Genomic DNA, 15,472 nt, shown 5'->3' on the forward strand with positions numbered 1-15,472 from the left:
ATGTTAGTACGTGCACAGGTTGTACATCAGTGATGATACATTTTTGCTGTAAATATTGTGTTTTTTATAAAGTAAAGAGAGTGAGAAGATCGAGCAGTTGCTGATGTTCGTTGTACTCCCGTTTTATCAACTTGTCATTAAACAGACTCCCTTTGCCAAACTATTGAGTTGTCTTAATTATTTGATGCATGAGTATGAATCTGCATCCCCATCTATCTTGAGGGTACTGCTACTCATCTTAAAGGGCTGTTTGGAGATCATCCAGTTCAACCCGTTCCAAATTCACTCCCAATTCAACTCGAGTGGGGCTCTTTGTTTGAGATGAATCCTTAAAATGTTCCCTCATCCATTGACAGTTTTTAAGCAAAGCCTCATCATCACGGATTTATCCATGGTTTCACACCTCGCATGGCCACATAATCGATTTTGCCAGACCATGGAAGTTTCTGCTTCCTTATCCAACCTCCTTTCCACTCTTGTGGCTAAGGATTCAAGCTCAATCAATTAACTAGACAAACCTGCAATTAGAGCAGATTGATGCTGGAGGTTACTATTGATCCCCTCATACAGCTTCATAAAAGGGGCTAACAATGTTGGTAGGGAAGCCACCATGAGCTGCTGTAAATACACCTTATCTTCTACATTCAGAAAACAGTCAGCTCTTCTATTTTCTCTTGTAGATTTTCGATGATCAGAGGGAGTATACACTGAAGGCGAAGATGCTGATGAGCCTGGCTCCTCAAACAACCGTGAATTGTCACTGGGTACGCTGAAGTTCCAGCTCATGTATGCAGACCTGGGTTGTACATTTGCATACCCTTTGTTCATTTTAGGGGAATGCTTTCTGCTCTTGTGCGCGCCCCCTTCCATCATTGCATAGTTCTTTGCCACTGGAGACCAATTTTTGATGCATCGGGGTCATTGTCTTTCCTTTCAGTTCACACTGGCAGGAAGGTGCAGGCTCATTTTCATCCATCTCTTGTCGCTCCACAGCTGCTTCAGCCTGTAATAACGACTGATCTAGAATTTTTAAACAGTCATTTTTTCGTGACAGGCTCAGCCTTTTTTGCATAGCTATTTTCGCAGTTAAATCCGCCAAATCCATTGCCAGTTGGTTAGCTAATCCTTCATTTACGCTGGAGCTGACCAACCTACTTCCCTTAGAAACTCCCCCCAATATAATTGAGGAGTTCCACTCGGCTACAGGGGGATTAGACTTAGAATTACCCGTGTTACAAAGGTCGGATTCCGCCACTGATCTAGGCTCTGTCAGACCACAATCTGGCGGACTGTCGTTTACAAAATCCTTTTGTAATGGTGGAACAATGGAGGAAGTATTCAACGGGGGATTGTCTTTACCCCTAGACTCCAGTTGTAGAGTGGATGGCTAAGGCAGCATACCCTCTTTCATTTCCATAATAAGATTATTCCTTTGCAAGTACCTCCACCCTTAGGTTTTATTCCCTTTGACTGGCATTATCCAACTGGTGCGGTCACTCCACATTTTTCACCGAATGCTGAAGCCCCACTGGCCCACCAGAAGCAACCTCAATCCCCCCTGGAGACTCCAGAGACTTTCTCACATCCACAGTCTGGAAATATTCCGGAATAGCCCCCACCTCCACTACAGGAGTCCGGCAGCCCTCATAAATATTTTCGGACCTAGGGCCCCACCTTCTTACCTGCAGTCCTGTTCTAGCACTAGGAGGACTAGAACTAGTGCTTGTTCCCATCGCAGGTCCCGCATCGTATACACCACGAAACGATACACGGCAGGAAAGTAAGACCCGCCGCACTCGGGTTAGAACCACCCGCCGCACTGCTGCCAACTCCTTCCAACTCCACTTTGCTCCACTTCGTTGAAGAAGTGAGGCTATATGGAAAAGAGTCGCCGGGTCCAGGGAAGGGGAGGCGGGGCTCAGAGGGCTTCCGAGTTCTTAAAGAAACAGCACACCGGAGCCACAGTAGTCAGCAACTTGATTTTGCAAACACTGTCAATATCACAGAAGCACAAGGAAATCCACCGTAGAGAACACAGCCACAGTGTCTCTCCTCCTGCCAACTCCACTTTTCTCCACTTCGCTCGGCTTTGCAGAGGAAGTGAGGCTAAATTGAAAGGAGTCGCCAGGTCCAGAGAGGGGAGGCGGGGCTCAGAGGGCTTCCGAGTTCTTAAGAAAACAGCACACCGCAGCCCCAGTAGTCTGCAAATTGATTTTGCAAATGCTGTCAATATCACTGAAGTACAATGAAATCCACCGTAGAGAACACAGCCACAGAGTCTCTCCTCCTGCCAACTCCACTTGCCTCCACTCTGCCAGGTATTGCTAGGTATTATTAAAGTCTTTTGGCATTTCAGGCAAAATATACCAGGTAAATGGTTTCTGAAAATGATGACTCTAAGTGAAGAAGTTGTATTCCTAGTGGCTAAGGCCTCATAGTTTGCATTTCAGCTTTTCAAATCCATAAAATTTGCTTGCCTCTTTTTATATCGGTATGACCTTCCAAATGACTTGGTTTATGCATATCTTACTCTCCATATGTGCATGCTTTATCATGAATTCTTAGGTTGTAAAATAAATGGTCACTGTGGCGTATAAGATTAGCTCACTTTTCATTCAGGTTTATCATCCAAAAAATGTACTATGGCAACCACAGGTATATCATAACCTGCCAAACTCAGTGCCTACTGTGGGAAACCAGAAGGGGTCTCACCCGCTAGTCCCTTCGGATCTCTCTTTCAGGTGGCCAGGGCACAGTCATTGCCTCTGGATCCAAACCCTGTGGGTGGACCAGTGTGGGAGTATCACCTGGGTCAGGGGTCTTTAGGGAGTGGGACACCTGATGGCGAGATGCGGTATACCCTTCCTTGTAACACCTCTACCTCATCCTACCCGATAGGATATTTAGAAACTCTAACCCCCCTTCCCCTACAAAAACACTTTAACACAGACAGTCCTTTCTGGGCGAAAACAGACTCTGAGGATTGTACCTGACTTGTCACAAAACTATCATCAGGAAAGGTCAGGGAAGAGCGAGGCAAAGTACACGAAGGAACAGTACTTTCCTGACGGCAGCTGAACGAAGGAAGGAAGATGGCAAACCAAGAAGGGTACCCTTGACCTTTTTTTTTTTTTCTTTTTTTTTTGGATGGTTTAGTTTGTTTATAACATTTTTCATCTGTGTGTTAGAGTAATGAGTGAAGTGTGTCTCAGGGAGTTCTTTTGCTGAGTTTTAGTATAGTGCTGAGAAAGAGAGTGATTGTGTATGTGTATTTGTTATTTTGCCCACTGAATAGGGTGGCCCATCTTTCTTCTGTGTCCATTTGCTGTGATGAGAGTTCAAAAAAGGCTCCAAATTGTTTGCATTGGCTTGAAAGTGACTGACATTCCATCACCAGGTGAAATAGGGTTTCCGGAGTTGTTTCTACCTTGCAGAACCTACAGTGGTTATTTGTGGTAGAAATCTGCCTAGTTGTCGCCAGGTATGAGTTTGTAGGTAGGATGTTCAGGCGTATTCTTAGAAATGTTGTTCTGATGATTTGGAAACATTTGAAGATATAATGGTAGCTTGTGGATTTTTCTGTTATCTTTGTTGCACTGAAGGTTCTGTTGATAGGCATTTTTGGTTTGGATTGTTTTTATCCAATCGTTCCAAAGAAGTTTGATTTTAGCATGTTGTGGACGAACAGTTAATAGTTCTTCTGATATCTCTTGGTTTTCCATTTCCTTGATTAGAGTCTGTTTCCATTTGTATAGTACCGTGTTGTTGAAGGTGTTTGCATGAGCTCTCAAAATTTGGATCGCTGGGGTTTTCTGGTCAGAAAGTATTTTTCAGAAAATATCTAATCTCTTCCAGAGTACGATGGATGCAATTGATTGGGCTGCCATTTCGTGTCTTATTCTTGGCATGGGATATGACTGCGGAAGATGAAGATTTTTACGCCAAACAATTGCTTCATATTTCATCCAGTTTACTGTACGAGCATTCATCATTGCTTCTGTTCCGTAGGTTACTATAGGAATGTATTTTTTTCTATAGTAAGCCATGATAGGTCTGAAAGAGAATTTCCCATATTTCCTTTGGAGGAGACATCCTTGACGTGTCAGAGTTTGTGATATTTGTTCTATTTTGTCCAGCCATTGTTCTTCTGTTTTGGATTGATTTATTAGTATACCAAGATATTTGAAGGTTGTCACATTTTCTAGTTGGTTTACATCAATGTAGAATATTGGTTGTTTTGTTTATGGTTTAGTTAAGGTCATTGTCTTGGTTTTTGTAATGTTGATGGCTAATTCATTTCTGTTCATGTAGCTGCTCAGTGCTGTCAGGGCTGCTTGTAATCCAGAGATAGTTTTGTCAAGAAGGATGGTGTCATCTGCATATGCCATAACGGGGACTGGTATTGAGTTTATTTTCGGGGGTTGGTTTGGTTGCTGATCAGGTGTTCCTCAATGTCTGCTGTGAACAAGTTGTATAGGGCTGCCACCAGAGGGCACCCTTGCTTTAGTTTGTTCACTGTGGCAATTGCGTTGGTGGTAGCGCCTTGTTTTGATAGTGTCTCCTTTATGGAGGTTTCTGAGTATAGTAGGATGATTGGCTCTAGGATGTTCGATGGGCACTTCCATGCTTTGAGTTTGGACCAAAGTTTGTGTCATGATATGGCATCAAAGGCCATCTTCCGGTCTATAAAAGCAGCATATACAGTGTTGCAGTTGTTGATGGCTTCCTGTTTTATTAGGTGGAGTAGTATCAAGTTGATGTTGGTTCCCACTTTGGCGGTGAAGCCCGTTTGTCTGGCCCAGAACATGCTGTTGTCGATTGCCCAAGCAGTTAATTGCTTCAGCAGTGTTGACGCAAAAGGTTTTACAAGCGGGTCCAGTACGGCGATTGGGTGAAAATTCTGCGGTTCATCTCGAGGGCCTTGCTTGTAGATTGGGACAATTACCGCAGACTTCCAAGAGTTTGGAATTTGGTTGAGAATGTTTATCAGAGCTGTGATCTGACACAGGAAATTCGCCCAGGCCGACGGGTCCTGTTTGATGACAGCATTGGATATTCCGTCAGGACCAGGTGCTCTAGAGGTGTTTAGGTTTTTGATCATTCATATGAGTTTGTCATATTCAACCTTTACTTGCCATTTTGATTTGTTCTGGGTCGTTTCGTCTTGAGACTGCGATGGTCGGGCTCCGTAGATGGTTGAAAAGTGTGTGATCCATTTATCTTGGAAGACGTTAGCCGTCAATTTGTGTTGTTTTTGTGAGTTGTCGTTGAGGAGATTCCAGAGGTCTCTCGTGTTGTGTGACTTGTATGTTTTCATTGTTTTCTGCATCGGCCTGTTGGATGATTTTTTGTTGAGATTTTCTCCAGTTGGAGTATGCTTGTTTCAGATTTTTTATCCGTGTTGTATTTTCTGCGGATTTTGTTTTCTTCAGGTGACGTATCGATTTTGCCAGATATTTTTTCTAGTCAACTATTTCCTGGTTGTATGTGTGGTGGTGGTTTTGATGTGGTCAGTTTTTGACTGTTTGGCAGAATGGTAGTAGGATCCATTCATAGTTCAATTTGTCGGCATCTCTCAGGTTGGAAGCGTGAAGTCTCTTTCGTAAATTTACCATTGCTGGTTGTGGGATACACAGCCACGGGCTGTACTAAATCCATTTCTAAATTAATACCCTACTCCACTACAGCAGTTACCATCCCATGGGGTTAAAGTATAATCTACCGTATAGACAGTCCCTACGTATCCGTAGAAACTGCACCGATGTCGAAAGATACAGGGAACATGCAGAAGACCTACAAGGACGTCTAATTGAGAGAGGATACCCACGGAAATCCATAAAGCAAGCTAACAAGAGAGCAATGAACACACCGAGGGAGATCTGCCTTGAAAATAAGCCCAAAAAGGAACTAGGGAGACTAGTATGTGTGACCACCTTTGGACCATTGAGCTGTTTGATACAGAAAACCGTGAAGAAAAATTGGCACTTGGTCAAACAACCAGGTACTTTGAGTAAAACACCATGTTTCGCCTTTAAGATAAACAAAAACCTGAAGGATTCCCTAGTCCATACATCCATTGGCACACCGGAAAGAAGCGAAAACACTCTGGGATCTACCATCCACCAAGGGACATTTCAAATGTGGGAACTGTGTAGCATGCCCGCTCACCCTGCAGAAGAAATTGTTTGAACATAAAACAATCAAATGGACGATGAAAGAGCACACGAATTGTAACACCAAAGGTGTGGTATACATCATACAGTGCCCCTGTGGATTACTCTATGTAGGCAAGACCATTCGCCCAATAAAGAAGCTCATCTCTGAGCACCGATCATGCATAAGGAACATGATAGCAGATAAACCCCTGGTGGAACATTTCAAGAAAGCGAAACACAAAGATACAGACCTTAGATGGTTTATACTGCAGAAGGTGACCGCAGCCAAACGGGGAGGGGACTCAAACAAGACCCTGGCCCAACTTGAGCAAAGATGGGTCCACAAACCAGGTACAGTGCAAGCAGGACTCAACATTTCACTTGAGTGGAAGTCTTTCTTATAAACACAAACATGTTGCTTAGCCCAGGTGGTAGTCTGTTCTTCCATCACATGTCTGCCCCTGCCCAGATTATATGCAGAGGGCTCTGGGTCACAGACTATACTAGACCACAAGATACACCACCACACAGTGATTTTTACACTTCAGGGAGCGCCGACTTTTGGGTCACCAACATGTTAGGTTGCATTCTAGAAATGGACAACACACGCAGGATTCTACCGACATGAACTGTGGTCATGGATTTAATTTTGTGTATTTTCATGTATTCAAGCTATGCCTAGCCATATATGTCTAGTGAATTATGCTTGCTCCTCTATAATGATTTTTTACTGCTACAGCACGTCTGACTTATTACCATGACAACCGTTATCACCATTCGGTCAGCAATTGATTACTGAACCTATTACTGTATATTTCCATGTATTCAAGCTATGTCTAGCCATATATGTCTAGTTAAATTATTCTCATTTTTATATAATGTTTTTTTGCTGCTACAGCACCTCTGACTTGTTACCATGACAACCGTTATCAACATACACCTTTGGTCACTCCATAATCCCGTATGAGTACCTTACAGTCACCTGTTTCATTGCCCACACGGTTTGGACCACCTTTTCCACACCTTTTTAGATGATTGGGTTACCCCCGGGTGAAACGTGGTATCCGGGGCGCCATTAAACCATTCCAACATGGCCGCCGGTATATAATGATCGGCTGCTTAGCGACGGCGTCCATTACGCCGCGTCTTTCGCTTTCTTTCTGTCTTGGAGTGACTCAGCAGTCCTTGCAGACCCCTGCAGAACACAGCCTGCACGGAGCATCGCTCGCGCTTTGCCGCCTGGTACTCTTATGGCGCTGCAATTTTTTGTCCACCTAGATAATGGTTCTTATATTAACAACATGGTAGTGACTTAGTAATCTCTTGCAGGACTGTGCATCACACGAAATCCTCGCGGATCCCAGTCCTGCACGTGAGGTAAGATTTTATTTCACTAATACAACAAGCTGCACAATCACTCAGTGCTGCATGTGTTGATTTTTTACACATGATCCTATCTGAGGAGACAAATACCTCCTTTTTCTTGCTCTAGGAGCCCCGACTGGCTTTTTCCAGTGACGGCCCCACACACGAATACCTGGTGGAATTTCTTCCACCCAGGTAAGCTGCCTTCCCTCCATGATATTATATACATGGTACAGCCAACCATTAAATTGACTTTTAAATCATTTCACTTAAACTCTCTCCTAAACAATATTCCCTTTCCCTGTCTACAGCACCCCCACACAGACCACGTCCTGATGAATGCCGTAGTAGACACAAGGCCCATCTAGCCCCCTGAGACGGCAGAAACACCTTGGTGTAGACGCACCTCTTACAGTGTAACACTGTTTGTATCAAGAACACTATGTTTTTTTCGTTTTGTTTTGTACTTGTTATTATGCTGTTCACTATGTTGTGACGATTACTGAATTGTCCTCGGTTCTGTTACACAAGCATTCACCGGCATCACTGGTGTCTGCTTCCATGGTCTATATGTGTGGTATAGAAAGCAATGTTTGGTGAAAATAAATGTTGACACATCAATCAATCCCATTCACGATGTATAATACAGTCCAAACAATCTTTTGAGTAAAATACCATTACTTTAGTGTCTGTGTTTTTTTATTTTAGACCACAGGGTACACAGGAGAGTGTGAAGGTGTTCCTTCTTTTGACCTGTTCAATTGTATCCGTGTTTGGTTGTGGGATACGTAATCTGGATGATGTTCCATCGAGTTCTAGTGGACATGATGGTACGGTTCTTTCCTGGTCAGTTAGCGGATGAGAGCGTGCAGTTAATTGATTGTGGTCACTTCTGTCTGATGTTATCGTTTGAGCTGTCATAACAGATGCATGCAAGTTGTGTGATAAAAAGATATAGTCACTGTTTGCTGTTGAAGATCCTCTGGACCATGTTGGCATGTAGGATGCAGAGTTGTTCCTTGCATGGTCGAGGACGATGAAGTTGCGGGTAGTGATTTAATTCATCCATCTACTTGCTTTTGGTGAGAATTGTGTTTGCATTCGGAGAGTGCCATTCTGGGTAAATAAATTGATGTTCAGGTCTCCACAGATTATCATTTCTACAGATTGTTGGTTTGCGACAATTTTGTCGATTGATATGAATACCCCATCGATAAAGGCTTCCGTTGTTATTGCTGTGGGGTTCCAGTATAGGTTTAGTATTGCGATTGTTAGTTCATGATTTTTATTTCCTTGGATGTTTCTCCGTGTTCGTTATTGTTGTGATTTGAGTCCAGGAGTTGTTGTTTTCGGTGCTCAATACAGTCCATTGGGGATTTATCTTGATTAGGGTGAGGAGGCCAGATGCTGGTCTTCCTTGTTTTTTGACTATTGCAGGATTGAGAAAGGTCAGAAAGCCATTGCAGGCTGGCGGTTCGCTGTGCCAGGTTTCTTGCAAGCATATGATTTGGTAGTTTTCTAGGTCCTGTGGGGGGTTGTTGAAAAGATGCAAGTTTCCTCTGGTGTTCCATGAGAAGACTGACCACGTGTTTTCCAGATTTGTTAATTGTTATGATCTAGAGGCTGTTGAATTTCTAGGGGATGCAATTTCTGTATTTGAGTTTTCCAAGTCGTAGATTCTTTTGATTGGCCGTTCTACTCTGCTCGATTGTTCTGATTGTGGTGATCGGCTCTGTTTCCTGGCTGCTCCCGGCTGATGGCTATTGTAGTCGTTCGTTTGTGTCCTGGATTGAGGCTGCCAGTAAGCGTCTCTGTCTTTCTTTGATCTGTGCTTTTGTATGTTGGTTGTTCTTGTTGTTGTGGTGGCCCAGCATGTGTATCCGAGCTTTTTGAGTTGGGAGCGCCTTGATGGGATCAGTTCTTGATCAGTGGGGTCACATAGCTCAACAGTGATTTTGTCTAGATGCAGGTCGTCAACAAATGTTATGAGGTCGATGTCTCTTGTTGCTATTTTGTCTAGCTGCGGTATTGCTCCAAAGAGGCGTAGAACATTCGTTCTGTTGAGAATTAGTGGTTCTGGTCTAATGTTTTCATTTTCAATGTGAGTTACATAAATTTGTTTTTGTTGTAGCGGGTTTACAAATGATAGGAGTGTGCAGCTGTCCTTGATGTGATCAAGCGATCGTGATCTAAGTGAGTCAGATGAGATTTGGTCATATGTTGTCTCCATTGTTGCATCAGTTGTATCATTTTCTAAAGATGCATCAGAGATTTCGTCATACTTGTCTGCTATTGCTTGTTCGGGTTCATGGGCGTATTCATCTATTATTATGAAGCTGGAGTGGGCTGTGGGTTATACAGATGGTGGTGTGTCGTCTGGTGCTTGATCTCCATGGGTGGATAGATTGAGTAGCTCTTCATCAGAGTGTGTATTGTCTGGCATTTTTCGTGGTGCCAGAGACTGTGGCTGAGTTGTGGTTCTTTGTTTTTCTTGAGTTGGGATGATGGGTAGTGTAGAGGGAATTTGTGTCTTGCAGTTTGGTGGTGTATGAAGTTGGTCAGTTGCTTTCACTGTTCTCAGGAACGCTCTTGATCCTATTTGTCTCTTTTAATTGTTTTTAGTTTGTGTTGGTTTTTGATCAGGTATTTTTGTTCCCTTTTGAGAAGATCTGGTATGGATCTGTGGTGTTCTTGTTTAGTTGGATAGGTTCCTGAGTAATCGGTTGTGGAGTAACAATGTTTCCAGTTGGTCCTTTCGGGAGACATTGATCGATGGTCAAAGCTACAGGGTTTGGTTGTTGCAGTAAATGTGGAAGGGGAGGCGGTTGTAAGTTGGTCAGTAAGTAGGTTCAGTTGGAGAGCTGTTTGTTATTGGTGATGTGCTTTCAGCAGGGATAATACTTCTGGTCTTAGTTTTGCTTTTTCTTGGCGGTCACCTCTTGCTATTTTGGATAATCTTTGTTGCCATCGATTTGATTGTTCTGCTTCAATGTTCAAACGGGTTTCGATGGTGGAGATGAAGTTCTCCATGTAGGTTTGTTTAGAATGTATAATGGCTAAGAGGGTTGCTTGGTCTCTGATACTGTCTTTCATGGTTTTGTGTAGTTTAAGAAAAGGGGTAATTGATTGGGATAGTACTGCAATGAGCATGTTTTGTAGATCCAGCATGGTAGTAGGAATCCTGGGGTGGTTGTGTTCATCAAGGTCGGCGTCTTTCAGTGTTGTGTTGGTGTTTTTATCCGGTGGAACGTTACCGTGGGGAGTGGGTTGTTGGTTCTTGGTCGTTGGATCTGACGTGTAGTAGGAATCATCTGAGTCGTAATTGAAGTGGTTTGGTGGATATTGTTTGTCAGCAGCACTGGTTTCAGTTTCTGTTTTAGCAGGCAGTTGGTGGCTTTCTCGTATAATACATGGGGTTGAGGTTAAGTGCAAATGTTGATTTTCGGGCAAGGTGCCAAATATTTCCTTTTGTTTGTCTATGCTTGTCATAATCGATTCGATTTCAGTGATGTCCATCGATAGTCTTGCTGCCTTGGTTGCATCTCTGTTAGGGGCACTTTCTAGTGGTTGTGCGAGTTTGAGTGAGTTGTGTGTTTGTAGCCACGAGAGTTTGGCTAATCTTGCTTTTTCTTTCTTTGTTTGTAGGGTTGCCATACTTGATAGCTTTCAGAGGTTTTTGTTGGGTCTAGATTCATTTGATGGCATTTTGAAGTGTCTTTTTTGGATACATGGTTGTTGAGGTCCTTTGCTGTAGCATTAACTTGTTACTGTGTTGTGTCAGCGGGTTTGGGGGCTTCTGAGTTTCCTCGTGCTGTTGGCGTTTGTGTGCATGTCTTTGTAATCTGGATGTTGGACCTGAGGTGGTTAATGGTGTTACTTGGAGGGTCACTGATGGTGGTCACCAGTTTTCTGTTTTCTAGCAGATTAGAGGTGGTTCGTGTCTGAGGGGTGTCTTGATTGTCAAGTATAGGTAGTACTGATTCTTCTGGTTCCACAGTGGGTTGTAGGCTGTTCTTTGGGGTTTGGACATTGTCGCAAGACTGAGTAATGCTAATGCTCGCTTGTTGAGTGGTGGGATCCACCAGTTTATGGCTTTTTGGTATTTGGGGGTCATGTTGTTGGTTCAGATTGCTAAAGCTGTGAATTTGTGCTTGTATGTTGATTTGGTTAGGATTTGTTTCTTCTGGTTGGGAGTGGTGAGTGACATCAGCGATTGAGTGTTCAGACTCTTCGAGGAGTGGGTGGTCCAGCTCAAGGTTCTGTGGTAGGTATTTTGCGGTTCCTTTTGAGTTCGATGCTCTTAGATTGTTCCATAGTTAGTTGTGAGGAGTCTAAATCAGAGCTAGCAGCAGTGTTGCGTTTGGTTCGTAGTCTTGTTTTCGGATGTCCGATGGTTTGTTTGGTGATTCAATTTGTAGACATTCTTCCTGATTTGTTGTAAAGGTTGGTGATTGCCGCAATTCGGTTTGTGTTGCTAGGATCCAAGGGGTAAGCCCTTTCGGTCTCCTAGCAGTAGTAGAAATTCAGTTGAAGTGTTTGTAGGATATAGGATCCAAGGGTCGGGCCCTTTCGGTCTCCTGGACAGAGGTGCAGTGTTGCCTCAGTTGAATTTGTGATGGCAGAAGCCAAGGGTGTGGACCTCTGAGTCTCCTGGCAGTTCTTTAGGATCCAAGGGGTAGGGCCTTTCTGTCTCCTTCAAGTTTTTTCAAAATATAGTGGGTAGAATCCAAGGGTCAAGCCCTTCCAGTCTCCTGATCAGAGGTGCAGTATTGGCTCAGTTGAGTTTGTGATGGCAGAAGCCAAGGGGGCGGCCTTCTCAGTCTCCTGGCAGTTCTTTAGGACTCACATCGTTGAGACCCTGAATGTGGTGTTGGGCTAGGTGAGTTGATAGTATGCGGGTCCAAAGGGTGGTCTCTTTTGTTCTCCTCCTGGGTTTTTCTATTGAGGAATTTACTGGAGGTTCCTGTCTAGCTGTTCAGGTTGTCTTGGCTGGGCTGGTGTTGTCAGGATTCGTTCTGTTGGCAGGTCAGATGGGTTGTTGCGCAGGGCACAATGTCTATACGGGAGAGGGGGGTTCTGTTTTGGTAGATTCTGTGGGGTGGGCCTGTGTGGTCCCCTGTCCAGCAGGTTGGGATGTCCCGGCTGAGTTGATGTTATCAGTTTTGGTTCTGTTGACTGGTCAACTGAGTTGTTGCAGGGGCACAGTGTCGTAGGCGCTACAGGAGCGTTGGAGGTGCCGGCAGGCAGCCTCAGGAAGTCAGCTTGTGCGGGGTTATTGTTGGGCAGTGCCGCGATGTCACGCCACTCCCGCAGGTGCTGCAGGCGCGTTGGAGGCGCCGGCGGGCAGCCTCAGGAAGACAGCTTGTCAGTCCACCAGATATATCCTATGCAACGCATCAATGAGTTAATAGATAAACTCGGAAATGCCACATTCCTATCAACCCTAGACTTAAACAAGGGATATTAGCAGGTCCCTCTACAGGGACCTGATGAGGAAAAGACAGCTTTCTCGATGACCCTGGGACTATTCCAGTTGAGAGCCCTCCCTTTTGGCATGCATGGTGCCCAAGCCACTTTCCAACGGATTTTGGACCAGATATTACAGTCCTACTCTGATTTCTGTGGGGCCTATATTGACGACATAGTCATTTCTAGTAAGACTTGGGAAGACCATCTTTTTCATCTTTCTACTATTATAAGAACCCTCAGAGAAGCCAGCATAACTGCCAATCCATCCAATTGTAAGCTGGCTCGATTGGCCATGAAATACCTTGTCTTCTTTGTAGGGAATTGCAGTGTCCAGCCCCGACGAGAAAAAGTGAAAGCCTTCCTAGATATCCCCACGCCTAAGACCAAGAGAGACCTTAGGGCATTTTTAGGATTCATTGGTTATTACCATAGATTTATCCCAAATTTCTCAGATAGAACAGCTAGGTTGATGGGTAAATTTCAGAACGCTGAACCCCAAAATGTTCATTGGACTGATGAGGATGATGCATGTTACAACAACTTAGAAGAAACCTTCTCAGAACCCAATCCTAAAGGTAGTAGATTTCTTTAAGGCATTTGTGTTACAAACTGATGCCTCTTTCACAGGTTTAAGAGCAGTTTTATCACAAATTTGTGATGAATTAGAACACCCTATCCTATTCACTAGTCAAAAACTCTTCGCATGGGAGAAGAAATACCCTATGTTGGAATTAGAGGCTGTTGCCATCAAATGGGAAATCACCCATATAAAATACTATCTTCGAGGAAGGAAGTTCACACTGGTCACAGACCACTCCCTTTTAGTATGGATAAGTCAACAAAAGGACTCTAACCCCCGAGTCACCCTCGAATCATGCAATGGTTCTTAGACCTGCAACCCTACTGTTTCACTGTGTAACACAAAGGGTAAAGACCAGGGAAAAGTCTATTTCCTTTCCAGGTTTCCCTGTGAAACAGATGCACCTACTTTGCATAGGGGAAGGTGTCTCACCCAATTGTCTCTGGGGATCTCTCTCTTAGGTGGCCAGGGCATGGCCATCGCCTTTGGATCCAAACCCTGGGGGGTGGACCAGTGCAGAAGGATCACCTGAGTGAGGGGTTGTGTGGGAGTGGGACACCTGATGGCGAAACACGGTATCCCCTTCCTTGCAACACCTTTACCTCATCCTACCCAATAGGATATTTAGAAACTCCCCTCCACCCCCGTTTCCTACACAAACACTTTCACACGGACAGCCCACTCTGGGAAAAAACAGACTTGCACCCAAGCATTGTACCTGACATACCATGCATGGTACCATCCTTGGCTCCAAGATTAAAACTCCCAGCCTGGAATCTCTACTTCTCAGGAATTGTGTGATTATCGCTCTCTTTTTTTTTTAAAGAGAAGATAGCATCTGAGAAGGCATTGTTACATATTGTCATCCTGACTCGCAGAATCTCCTTTTCTGGCCCTGCCAAAATGACTCTGCAGTGGTCTCCATTCCCAGTGTTCTCAGAGGAGCAAGTGCTGGCCATGCTTAAGGGCCTTAAGTCTGCATCTCCCAGGACTGTTCTGTTATCTGTACTTAGAAACATCTCTGGAGACATTGTGGTACAATTTACCAAGGCTGTTAATGATTCCTTCACTTCAGGGATCATTCCGGGCAACCTAAAACATGCTCTTGTTATTCCCCTGCTGAAAACGTGTTGCCTTGAGCTGGCGGTGCTGGCTAACTTTCGCCCTATTCCTTTACTGCCATGTCTGATGAAGCTGCTGGAATCTTTGGTGTCCCCACTTCTCATCACTTTTCTGGAATCTTCAGACTTTTTCAACCCATTTCAATCTGGGTTCCATGCTGGCAAGGGCACGGAATCGGTCTTGGTTTCTGTTGTGGATGACCTGACATGTCTGGTTGACCAGGGTGGGGTGGGAGCTCTGATTCTGCTTGATTTATCAGCAGCTTTCGATACCATCGACCACCCTACCCTGATCTCCAGCTTTCCACCGCTGGTCTTTCTGGCCAGATACTGTCCTGGTTTTCCTCCTTTCTGACAGGACACTCTCAGTCTGTTTCGCTTCCAACGTTCTACTCTCGGATGATTTCTCTGTTCTGTGGTCTCTCAGGGTTCTTCTCTGTCGCCCACTTTATTTAATGTATACATTCAAGCTCTTATGGCTATAATCCATGCTTTTGGCCTGCTATGTTATTCATATACTGATGATACCCAAATCATTGTGCACTTGGATCTTAATAAATCTGAATCGACAACTCAATTGAAAAAAGCTTTGCTAGCCATTGGTGAGTTTATGGTGATAAATTGGCTTAAGCTCAACGGTGAAAAAACATAGGTGTTGGTGGTGGGTATGGCTACTCCTTCTTTGTTTTGGACCCCAGAGTTTTGGCCAGAGAGTCTTGGCCTCTTTCCTCAGCCGGTCTCTTCGGTGAAAGACTTATGCGTTAAAATCTTGGTGCCTCTGA

The sequence above is a fragment of the Ambystoma mexicanum genome, chromosome 2p (genome assembly GCF_040938575.1).
Source record: "Ambystoma mexicanum isolate Mex_15411 chromosome 2p, UKY_AmexF1_1, whole genome shotgun sequence".
NCBI classification, from domain to species: domain Eukaryota; kingdom Metazoa; phylum Chordata; class Amphibia; order Caudata; family Ambystomatidae; genus Ambystoma; species Ambystoma mexicanum.